This window comes from Metopolophium dirhodum, chromosome 5, assembly GCF_019925205.1.
Source record: "Metopolophium dirhodum isolate CAU chromosome 5, ASM1992520v1, whole genome shotgun sequence".
Classification (NCBI taxonomy): domain Eukaryota; kingdom Metazoa; phylum Arthropoda; class Insecta; order Hemiptera; family Aphididae; genus Metopolophium; species Metopolophium dirhodum.
The window spans coordinates 5,322,755-5,334,747 of NC_083564.1; positions in this window are offsets into that span (position 1 = coordinate 5,322,755).

An 11,993-nucleotide genomic window follows, 5' to 3' on the forward strand; every position below is an offset into this window, starting at 1 on the left:
GACCGCGATTTCGGTGACACGACCCCCCCCCCCCCCTCTTCGACCACCCTTAATTATATATATATTATATGTTTGTGTGCGTGGTTGCTGAATGCGGTACTCTCCACTCGAATGTCCATCCGAATTTAAACGAATTACGATGCCCCCCCCCCCCCCCGACGGCCGTACACGATGCGCGTTGTAAATTGGAATGTGTGTGCGTACACATGTTTGCTAGGGTATAAAATCGATGTCTCCGCGACTATATATTATGTGTACATATATTTTGTATTGAATTCAAGAGTTTCCGTCAACAATTGCGCGCGAATAAATCAATTTAAAGGATTCAATTGAAAGGAAAAACTCTACGCTCCACGGTGTTCCTTTTTTTCCGACCACAGATGAAATCACTGGTAAGTTTTTCCGCTCGATTTATTATATACATATTAAATATATATATACATACATATATTATATATGCGGTTAATGTATAATATATTATTATATACAGTGAAACTTCCATAAAACGAAGTCTCATGGGGAACAAAAAAAATTCGTAATATAAAGGAACTGTTCGTTAAATAGAATTTACCCATGATTAACAATGAAGGTCATGGTTTTCAAAAATGATTAGTTAAATTTGAAGTTCGTAATATGGAAGTTTATACGAATACACATATTAGGGTGGTTCAAAAATTTTAGCTTAAGATTTTTGTTACCATCACACTTTTATTTTGTTAAGAGATACAAAATAATGATTCTGTAAAAATTTGGACTTGATAACTCAACCCCACGTGCCGCATAAGGGTTGAAAAATAGCCAAATAGGAAATTTTTTAAACTTAAGTCAAAAACTGTAACACTGTATAAAAATGTATGATCCCTTAAGGATCATTTTAAACCTGTTATTTCCTACAACTTTTTCATAAATTAATTTTATTGCAAAAAAAAATAATAACATACTAAATATTTATCTATATTTAGAATAAATACATTTTTATGGTTATTTTAATACATTTGATACACAACGAATAAAGTTATCATGTAATGTTTTAGTATATAAAATAATTAAATTGTTTATATTTTAATTTTCTACACTTAAGATTATGAATGAAAATCACATTATACTATTCGAGACTTTTAGTTAATACTTCTCAAAATAAGAATATGCCATGAGTTGATTTCGAAAATTATTTTTTTGCCTCTATAAGGTTGGATCACCTTAATATACATATGTAATATAAGTACTGTGTAAAGTAATACTTGGGGACGGAGTGGCCGAGCGGTCTAAGGCGTCGGTTGCGACGCAGCCGATGTAGGCTCGATTCCTTGGTCACGGGCGGCATTTTTCTTCGGGCAAGTCACGGTGTCCGGAGTACAAGTGCCGCCATCCCCCACCCGGGCATGGCAGATACCTACGGACGCCCAATCAAAAACTCTGTCAAACCCAACACACACGTGTTCCCCCCCCCCCTACCGACATTAAAACGTACAAAACCAATACATGCTAATGGCCATAGATGCCGGGCTTAAGATCGAAAAAAAAAAGTAATACTTATATGTATATATAGTTCTAGTCGCTAATAATATATTTAATGTTCCTTGAAAGGATAAATATTAAATATCTATTACACTTGTAGTCGAACATCGTCATTTTCATACACATTACTAAAATTGAAAATCGTGTAAGAATGACAGTTATAATGTCATTATTCGTTGTCAGAGAAATTAAGTTTAAAAATTGCAACCAATAGTTTTTAGCGATTTTCAAAATAAACATACCGTTTTAAGAACGTACAACAGTATTACGTAATAGTCAACATTGTATATTTTACAATGAATCGATACCGTTATTAATTATTTTTACTCATGAGCTATGATATAATATATTTTATTTTTAGTTGTATAAATTGTCAAAGCGTTGGGCTTTGGCCCATTCTCGGAAATATAAAATATAGAATAATTCCAAAACATCACATACATATTGCGTTTCAGTTTCCCGTACGAAAATTATGAAAATTATATAAACGTGAAAATTGAAATTCCCCCGGTCCGTAGCGCAAACCTCTGACAGGGCAATAACTTATACGAGAAACCAGACTTCCGGGTGCGCCTGACCGCGGTTTCATCGAGCCTCGACTCGTAATTTATTGGCAAATTTCTGCGAAATGACGCCAAAAACACACCGAAATAAAAAAGATGAAATTACTTGAATTTCATTAACATGCAGACCGGTAACAATTGATTACAAAAAAAAAAAAAAAACCTCTTATGAATTATTCAAAGCAGCAAACAAAATTGGAAATGCCAGCTTTTTTTCCATTTTTATTCCTCGTCTCTTTATATGCCATCTCGTCCTGGCGAGCACCGTTTTGTTGGCCTCTACACCGTGGTACAAAGGAGAGGGGCGAAAGGGGATACACTGTCAGATTAAATCATATAAGCGCTCCTTTTCGATCCGACAGCTGCTTGAACTCAAGGGGAAGGATTCGTGTATTTGAAAATTACATTAAGAAAACATTGATCAAAATGTGAAAACTTGTAGCTGAAAATATTTTTACAGTCGAATTCGCGAATGAGTCTATACTGTATGTACTTGATACACTATAAACACATATTATGCATATCCTTCAGATAAAAAAGATATTTTTCGTAATTGTACGTCCAAATTATTAAAATTAAAACCTCCCGACCACATTTTCATGAAAACTTTCTCGACAAAATATTATGTATGTAGGTGATTATGTTTTTATACTTCAACTTTCTTCAAAAGTCGATATAAACTGAAGTTTAAAGAAACTTAAAGATGTAGCTTATTACAAATTTAAGTATTTTAACATAAAAAAATAAAAAATAAAAAAAAAAATTTTAAAAACACACTTTTCCATAAAAACATTTAAAAAAAAATTTTAAAAATTGCACTAAAAAGACAAAAATAATTCTCTGTACTTAAAAATAATGAAAAATTTATTGATGAAAAATTTAAAAGTGTGTGGTGCTCATACACTTGACATATATTCCCAGTCACTATCTTATAAACATGATTGAACAAAGAAGTGTATGTGAGACTTTCCTTGGCTTTTAAATTTTTCATCAGTAAATTTTTCATTATTTTGCTCTTATACTTGACATATACTGCCAGTCACTATCTTATAAACAGGATTGAACAAAGAAGTGTATGTGAGACTTAGCTCGGCTTTTAATGTTTTGTATGATGCACCACACACTTTTAAATTTTTCATCAATACATTTTTCATTATTTTTAAGTACAGAGAATTATTTTTGTCTTTTTAGTGCAATTTTTAAAATTTTTTTTTAAATGTTTTTATGGAAAAGTGTGTTTTTAAAATTTTTTTTTTTATTTTTTATTTTCTACTTTTTAGTTGAAAGTAAATATTTTTATTAAACGTTTAAGAAATATGTTTGTGAAACAAAAATAATCAAACTACTGGTGATTATGATTTATTTATAAATAAATAAGTTTATGTGGTCGTGAAATGACAAGACATTTATTTTGTTTGCCACAACCAATTGAAATTTTTTTATATTAACAATTTCATTATGAGACCATTATGTGTATTATATATTTTGTTATTTGACAGTACTTATAATTTATTGTCCGTCATTTACAATTGCTTCCGAGATATTGGGACGATGTTGTCTCATTCTGTCGATTTCATCCAAAGCGTCAACGTTACAGAATGTCTTGCCCGTTATTTTTGAAGCGTCCAATTCTTCGATACGTAGTCCATCGAGGCTACGAACTCTACTAATGATGACGTACGCTTGACCTTGTACGAATAGTTTCTGTCCCAAGTTCAATATCTGCGAGAGATATTACGGCGACGTCGTGGGGACAATCCTTTTTTTTTTTTTTTGGTCCATGTCCCAAAATGACAACGGATTATTGTATTGTCATCCAAGACCAAGGTCTATACCAATTTTCAGAATTTTTCATCTTCAAAAAGTGCCTCAAATCGAGCGCGCAAGATTTGATCACAGACAGACGTGAAACCAAACTTAAGAAAAGTGTTAAAAAGTTGTTTGCTTAATATTTAAAAGTGACAAGTACTTACATATTTATTTTATTATGATAATATGGTAATATATATTTATTTATGTTAATAAAATCACTATTGCAAAATATCAATTTTGTTTACTGTAGTCTGTAATTACACAAAATCCAAAACCATGTGAAAAAATAATTATTCGTTTCAATGAATAATAGGCAGTAAATTAAATTTGATACCTATTGAATTCCGAAACGAAGAGAACACAATTATATATATAAAATATAATATAGCATTACTAATTTTTAAGTATGCTTTAATAGTAATTATAAGCACATTATTATTAAAAGTGTATTTTATGTATCGCACACAATTTGTTCGAACAATCCAATTACGCCTTAATATATACACATTTTATTACGTTATTTTAGTGTATATATTTCCAATTAGTAAAATATATTTCGTACAGTAAAATTTTTTTTTACAATAGCATGAAAAAAAAAAAATCATCATTATATACAAACCGTAAAAACAAATAGAAAGGTAGTCACAATAAATGAAATGTTGCGAACAAACATATTTAGTATGTATCAATGTAACACAAAATCCTGGAACTTTTATAAACATTATAATATAGTACATAAAACACTAACAATTATTCTTCCCATACCCCCACGTGTAACAAACATCATATTCAATTCGAATTCGGGAAATTTCAAATATTTTTTACTAAAACTATTACCCACATCGTTCAGATGTTAATTTCAAACACATGATATGATGGAAATATAAAATATAATATATTATATTATATTATATTATACAATAGCGTCGCCATAATTGTGTAATCTCTAAAATCGTACAAAAGTGCAGGTCAACTGGTTATTAGAATGTTATGATTCGTTTGAAAAAAGTCGAAGGTTTTTGCAATACAAATAAGGGTGAAAAATCGCATTTGACGGATACGTTTTTGATCAAAAATAAAACGTTACACAATAATGAGTCACCGAGTAATAAATAATTACATATTACCCAACATCCAACCGCCATCCGACCACCAAATCGTAAATGTGTTGCTGAAACAGTTCATGAACCCTAGCCACCACTGGTTACCTCGTACCTACACATTAATATTAGATAATAAGAACAGTAGTAATAAATAATAAGAAATCAAACGAGAAATTATGAGTCCTCATATTGGACAGCTCCGTCATTCCGTCGAAATGATTATTTCTTAATAACGAATAGATTTCAAACAAACGGGGACGCCAAAAGTTCTGAGAAGTGACAAGAAATTGACGTTGCCCAATAATTAACGGCGATTCTACGTCAGAACTAATGGTTTTTTTTTTCAAATTAAACTTGTTCGTTTGAGGACACGAAAACCGATCAAGTATAATCATAATAATATCATGGAGGGCATTAAATTTTTAAAACAAATTCGCAGAACTTGGAATATTTCCGCCTGAACTGCGCATTCGAGCCGACGTAAGTCCCAATGTATACGCTGGAGGTACACCAGACTACGCTGTTTCCGTGTCGCGTCCGCTCGTTTAGTAAAATATAAAATATGTTCAAGTGACGAAATTAGTTTGATTGCGTTAAAAAAAAAAATATGTACAGCGACCGTTTGCCATGATCATTGCATTTAGTAAAACGTATTCGATCGAAGAAAACGTTCAAACGTTTTACACTGCTCACGCTGTACGTATACGTAGTGTACTATATGATATAATAACATAATATAATCGTGTTAGGATAATGGCATTCGCGGGAATCGCAGATGGGGAAGAAAATCCAGTATTTTGCAAGACGCTCTGCCGTCGTCTGTCACGCGACACCCGTCGTAATCGCCGCGCTCCGACAACAAACATTTGCGAAACAAATCGCCTGACGACGTGTTATTTGAGGCGGACAGGTATACGTACCGTATAATACGCAGCGCAAACGAATCGGAAGCGTTCACTCGGCGCGCGCACTGCACACACAAACGCCAAATCCGACCTCACGTCGTCGTCGGTACGATACAATATTGTAATGTATTATATTATTGTCGTAATCGACTGCGGCGGCCGTAATCTATGTACTTATACGTATGCACCCCCCCGTCGGCGCGTAACAATAATGATATATTATATACAGGTGCGATGCGCGTACACCCCTCCCCGCCATATATAACGACGCCGTCTGTCGACATTATGTCACTGTCGTGATGTATATTATTATCGTCGGGTCGATTTGTTTGTGGTGGGTAATATTTTTTTTTTTCTCCCGCCGCGCCGATAACAGCCGCGCGCCCGCGCGATAACCGCCGCGAGACGTGTCATCGCCCGCGCGCGCGGTAAGACACTCTACGCTGATGATGACGGCGTAATACGCGACGCATGTGCATGTGTATACGAGACGGAAACGTCAGCGGGCATACGGATAATAATGAGTGGCGGCGGATTTACAGCGGCAGACGATAACGCCGCCGACGGTGACGAAATGTCGCGACGCGATTCGCCGCGTTCGCGCGCCGATAGCGGAGGAGCGGGGCGCCGGCCGGACGATAACAATACGGGGCCGCCGAGAGAATAGGCTGCGAACGCGACGAACAAGTATATAAGCCTCCCATTCCTCACGGCCGTATCCCGGCGGATTAACAAGTTTTCCGATCTCGTACTACAGTCGTCAGCTATATTATTCCCGCACGACTCTCTCGTTTCGTACTGATGTCGTGTCGGCCAACTGCATCGATATCAAACACCGCAATACTACATAATATATATATGTGTGTGTGTTACCGTCGACGAGGTGTAGATTAGGCGATAACGTAAATGCCTATCATAAATCCCCAACACTGACTAGGTAGCCGATATCGTCAATGCCTGTCAATATTATACACGACACGGGCAAGGTATTGTAAAATTCAAACATTTTTTTTTTTTGTTAATACACGTTTACAACCGCGACTAGGAAATCACCTTAAGGGTTATATGGATTATATGGAATTAACAGACATATTGATTTGATATAATAACTGTCGATTGTGCACTTGACATTACTAAAATTGTTATCGAACAACATTTTATTGTTGAATTAACCTTCGAACAACAATAAAACGCTGCAGGTCACCAGGAATCATATTATAGAATTAACAGACAAATTAATTTAAAATAACAAATGTCGATTGTTTATCAGACGTTGTTAAAATTGTTATCGACAAATTGTATTGTTGAATTAACTTTCTTAATATATGTCAATAATAATAAGGTCAATTCACGTTTAACACAATATCTGTTGTATCAACAAAGATAATTATTGTTGTTTTATTCATATTGTAAATTTAACAATGTTATTGATGTGGGAATAATAATTTATTTGTCAGCTCAGGAGTAACAATAAGATATTGTTGAATTTACCTTATTTTTTTTTTGTTTTTACCCACTATTTTTTTTTCAGTGATTAACGTCCAACACCGATGGACAGTTTCCATAATTTTGTTGAGCGAAGTATAAACCGACCACTCCGGTATACCACTCCACACGGCCGGTATGCATACCTATACACACCTATACTGTATCCATTTGACTCGCCATTCATGTTAAGTTTAACAACACTCGCCGTTTAGTAGTATAGTAGTCGTAGTAGGCAGCGTGTTTTCGTGTTTCCTGTCGTAAACGTACTGTTTTCAAAGTCAGTATAAAATGTTACTTTACATTTATACATTACATTATGACATATACCTATATACATACGTACTATTATAATATGCCTATGCTTGGTACGCTCGAGTTCGGCAGATAATTGTTTCGGAAAAAACATAATATTATAGTTCGCATTCAGCGCCGGGGTTGCATCGATACGGTGAAATATGACACTTATTTGTGTTGGGCGTGTACGAACTTGAAACTCGACACAAAATGATCGTATAATATTATTATTGTGTCGTACAATGATTAAATCGAATAATATTATTTTGCACTTCTTTTATCGTTTCCTCAATCCTATATATTGGGGGTTACTCGCGTTGTCACGCATAGATTTCTAAGTTTCGGCGTTGACGTTTTTTTGAGCGATCAATCCGCCGTGTCGGCCGTCGAAACTTTCGATAACTTTCCGAATTTAAATGCCGTCGCAAAACTTTTTTCCGAGAATATAATCGAATAAGATTTTAATTATCGCTGCTCGATGACTGCGGTAGTATTTACTCTGCTGCAGCGCTGAACGATAAATAACTGCCGGCCGTGTATAATGGGTACGGCATGTGTACAGCCGAGCACGGCTTCCAATTTCCGCGCAGCCGCCGTTCGAAAACCGTGTAAGTTTGTTCGGTTTTTTTTTTCTTTTCGATTTATACAGGGCACGCGAGTGTGTGTAAAACGGTCGCGTGAGGATAAAAAATCGGAAAAACATTTCGACGCGGGCAGGAATAAAGAAACGTAAAACAATAATTCCCCGGGGGCCCGTAGTCCACTTCCGCCGTCGCACCGCAATCGTCACGCGGTCTGAGCACTAAGTCGATCGTCGCAGGGTACCTGCAGCGCACCGAATTTCTTATCCTCGTTATTATTAATAATAATGATAATAATAATCCTAGTGACAATACGCCGTGCAGCTGACCGTGACTTACCGGTGGGCATAAAACACGAGTGTGAGTAATGGTCCTTCGGGTCTCCTCCCGGGACGTCGTCGTCCAATTAGCGCGGTGGCGATGGATGATACCTCTACAACATAGGTATCTACCTTACTGTTACTACCTATTAATTTAGATGACTGGACATTTGAGACGGCGGCGCGACGGTCGCCTCGGACAATGGTCGAGTCCTGTTCCGGGATAAACGGCGGGGTGGTATTATATTATGCGAACGTTTCAAACGTCGCAGCAGCCGTTCCCGAGAAAATTGTTTCGCCCGATGTGAATAGCCAATATTAATATAGTCACATAACGATAATTATGATTAGTGCCGCAGCACCGTACGACCGCAACGTCTTACAATGATATTGTACAACGCTGCGCATTCCCGTACGCCCTTGGAAATTCGGTCCGCGAAAATAAATTGCGATGGAAGAATAATATAATAATAATAATTATTATTATTATTCGATTCTGCAGGGTTGCATCCGAGTTGAATTAAAACTTTTGTCAAACCCTTGAACCGAAGAAAAATATATTTTTTAGTCGCAGTGAAAAGTGCCTCCGAACCTGAATCGCCAATTTTGCAAGCGAGTGCCAAATTCCAATGCGAACGATTCCCCGACTATTTTTGTTTGACAAGCATTTTCCATCCCATTTAGGAATCTAAAAATATTGAAACATTTCGGAAGAAAACATTCAATCGAATTTTACACTCAGGGCAATTTTAAGTTTATTATCGTATTTTGTTGACAACCTAGTACGCACTTAATATACGCAATTGTATTTTATGTATACTTAGATAATGATACACTCGAGTCCCTTTTACGAAATAGTTTTTAACAATACATTGTGTTTTCTGTATTGTGTACCTACATTTTTTCTAAACCATCTAAAAGTTTGGCTTTATTGTATCGTTTCTAAAACTTCACTGGAGTTGATACCATAATATATAAACGAAAAACAATGACATTAAAAATCTGTCGAATTCAGTACCTAATGAAATATCTTTTAGAAATAAAATCTTTACGTTTATTTCATCGGTGATAAATAATTTTCCTGTCGGATATTTAATATTAAATTTAATAATTCTTAATTTAAAGGCAACTAAACTTTTTGATAAACATTATTGAACTATTTATTTTAATATCCCTGAGACCTTATACGTTACGGTAATTCCGTTATTATTGTTTTACCATTACAATAATATGTATAGATTGTATAATTTTCTAAAATAATTATAATAAAAAAAAAAAATTATTTTTATAATAATTAGTTTTTTTTGTGTAAACAAAAGTGTAATCTATTTTTAGACACAGATAAATCTGTATTTTGATATGAGTTGCTTTGAATTTCTGTTTGTCATCCATATTATATAGTTTATTATACAACTAAGTCATTTCATTCGCTTAATATTTTAGTATGGCTTTTTACATCAAGATTTCAGATTAGTGATAATATTGCTGCTAAAAATATTAAATCGTTTCGTATGAAAAATTATCGTCCTCTTAAATTGTTTTTACATCAAACAGTATACATACTCAATTATGAGAAACATATTTTTACAAATTATTTATGAATTGTGTTATTTAGTCTAAACAAGATTCTGTCAACAATAAAATCCAGTTATTCAAAATTATATTAGTTAAATTTAAAAATAAATTAATACATTAAATGTCTCTAAGTATATTAAAACGTTATAAACATATATTAAATTTGACCAATTTATTACTATCATGTTGACTTTTTATATGTATATGCCATTTGTAGGAAACTTCCTTTAACCTATAAAATAATTTAATCTACTTGCAATAACTGTAAATTATGATGGTCGGTTGAAGAGTGTTTTAATTAAAGTTAAACTAACTATACTAACATTTATCGTATGTAAGTATAAATGATTATATTAACCATGTTTAAATATTGTTGTGACTTGTAACGTTGTGCAATACAAATATTAAAGTCACTAAAGCTTATAAAATGCAATAAAGTGTAAGTGTATAACATTTGTTGCTTTGTTAGTTCAATTATTTTTGATAATTTGATTGCATTCTATTGGTTTGAATTTTCTTGAAAACAAGTGGAAAAATAGATTACATTTTAATATAAACCAACAAATCAAACTAATATCGACTGAGATGTGCTGTACGAGCATTCTCGTGTATGTCAAATTTGTATAACGATTGTCGAAACTTAAGTTACATCAAACATTATTTTAGGAAAAATAATAATAATAATAATTTGGACTTTCACATAACGTTTTACGTGAACACTACCTATAATAAAACTTCACACAATTTCGAGGCAAAAAATAGTTGAACTGTGTTGCATACAAAATAGTATGCATTAATATTGTTTAATTGCTTTTAATATTGTATAATACTTTTTGTTTACATATTATGATTTAAACGTAAAAGCTATTTTATTCAAATTATTAATGGTATAGTTGAGAGTAAAGGAATTTTAAATAGTCCCTGAAAATACACGTCCAGGGGCGGATCTAGGAGGTCAGCTGACCCCACAGTTAATATTTACTGATCAAATTGGCCTCCTTTCACATCTTGGGTAGATGGACACTAGGACCCTCGAATAAACACACACACACAGTATAAATTATTTTTTTTGTTTTATATAGTACACAAGACGTATAGATTTCTAATCTGGTTTTAATATGTGGCCCCTTGAAATGTCCTCTGACCCACAGTTTCCTAACTCTGGATCCGCCCCTGTAACACGTCATGTTAATATTTTATAAAATTATTATTTGCAGATGTGTCATGTGTGTATCACAATAATTCGTTACACTTGTATATTACTATAAAGACGTATAGTAGAACAAGAACTGGTTATAATTTTTATGAATTTATGAATATAACAACATATTTTATTTTATCGTGGCTAACTGTGATGATACCTACTGCCTCTGTCCCTAATAACTATCCCTATGTATACAGACCGTGGTGCTTACTATTGAAAAGTAATGAGTAATAACTGATAGCACAGAACAATAGTAATAGTAAAGGATAGTCTTGGTGTGATAATTATTTGATCATTTTATTCGGTGCGTATAAAAATAAATAATTCCATGTTTAGGGTCATATTGTTTGGCGTATGATAAATAATAATATAGATGTGAACTCAAAACTCTCCAAAGAACATTCGCAATTCTTATAAAAAAAATTGACAATTTACATAGATACTTATAATACACGTTCATGCGGTTGATTCATTATAATTTAAATTACAAGGCAGACTCGAACGTGTGGTGTATACTATAGTACAACTGGACGGAGAAAGGCTTAAGTCATTGGGCATTTTCAGTTTATACATTAATTCTGAGTGAAATTTGAAGCCACGCTGAATGGTTACCACTGTAGATACCATATG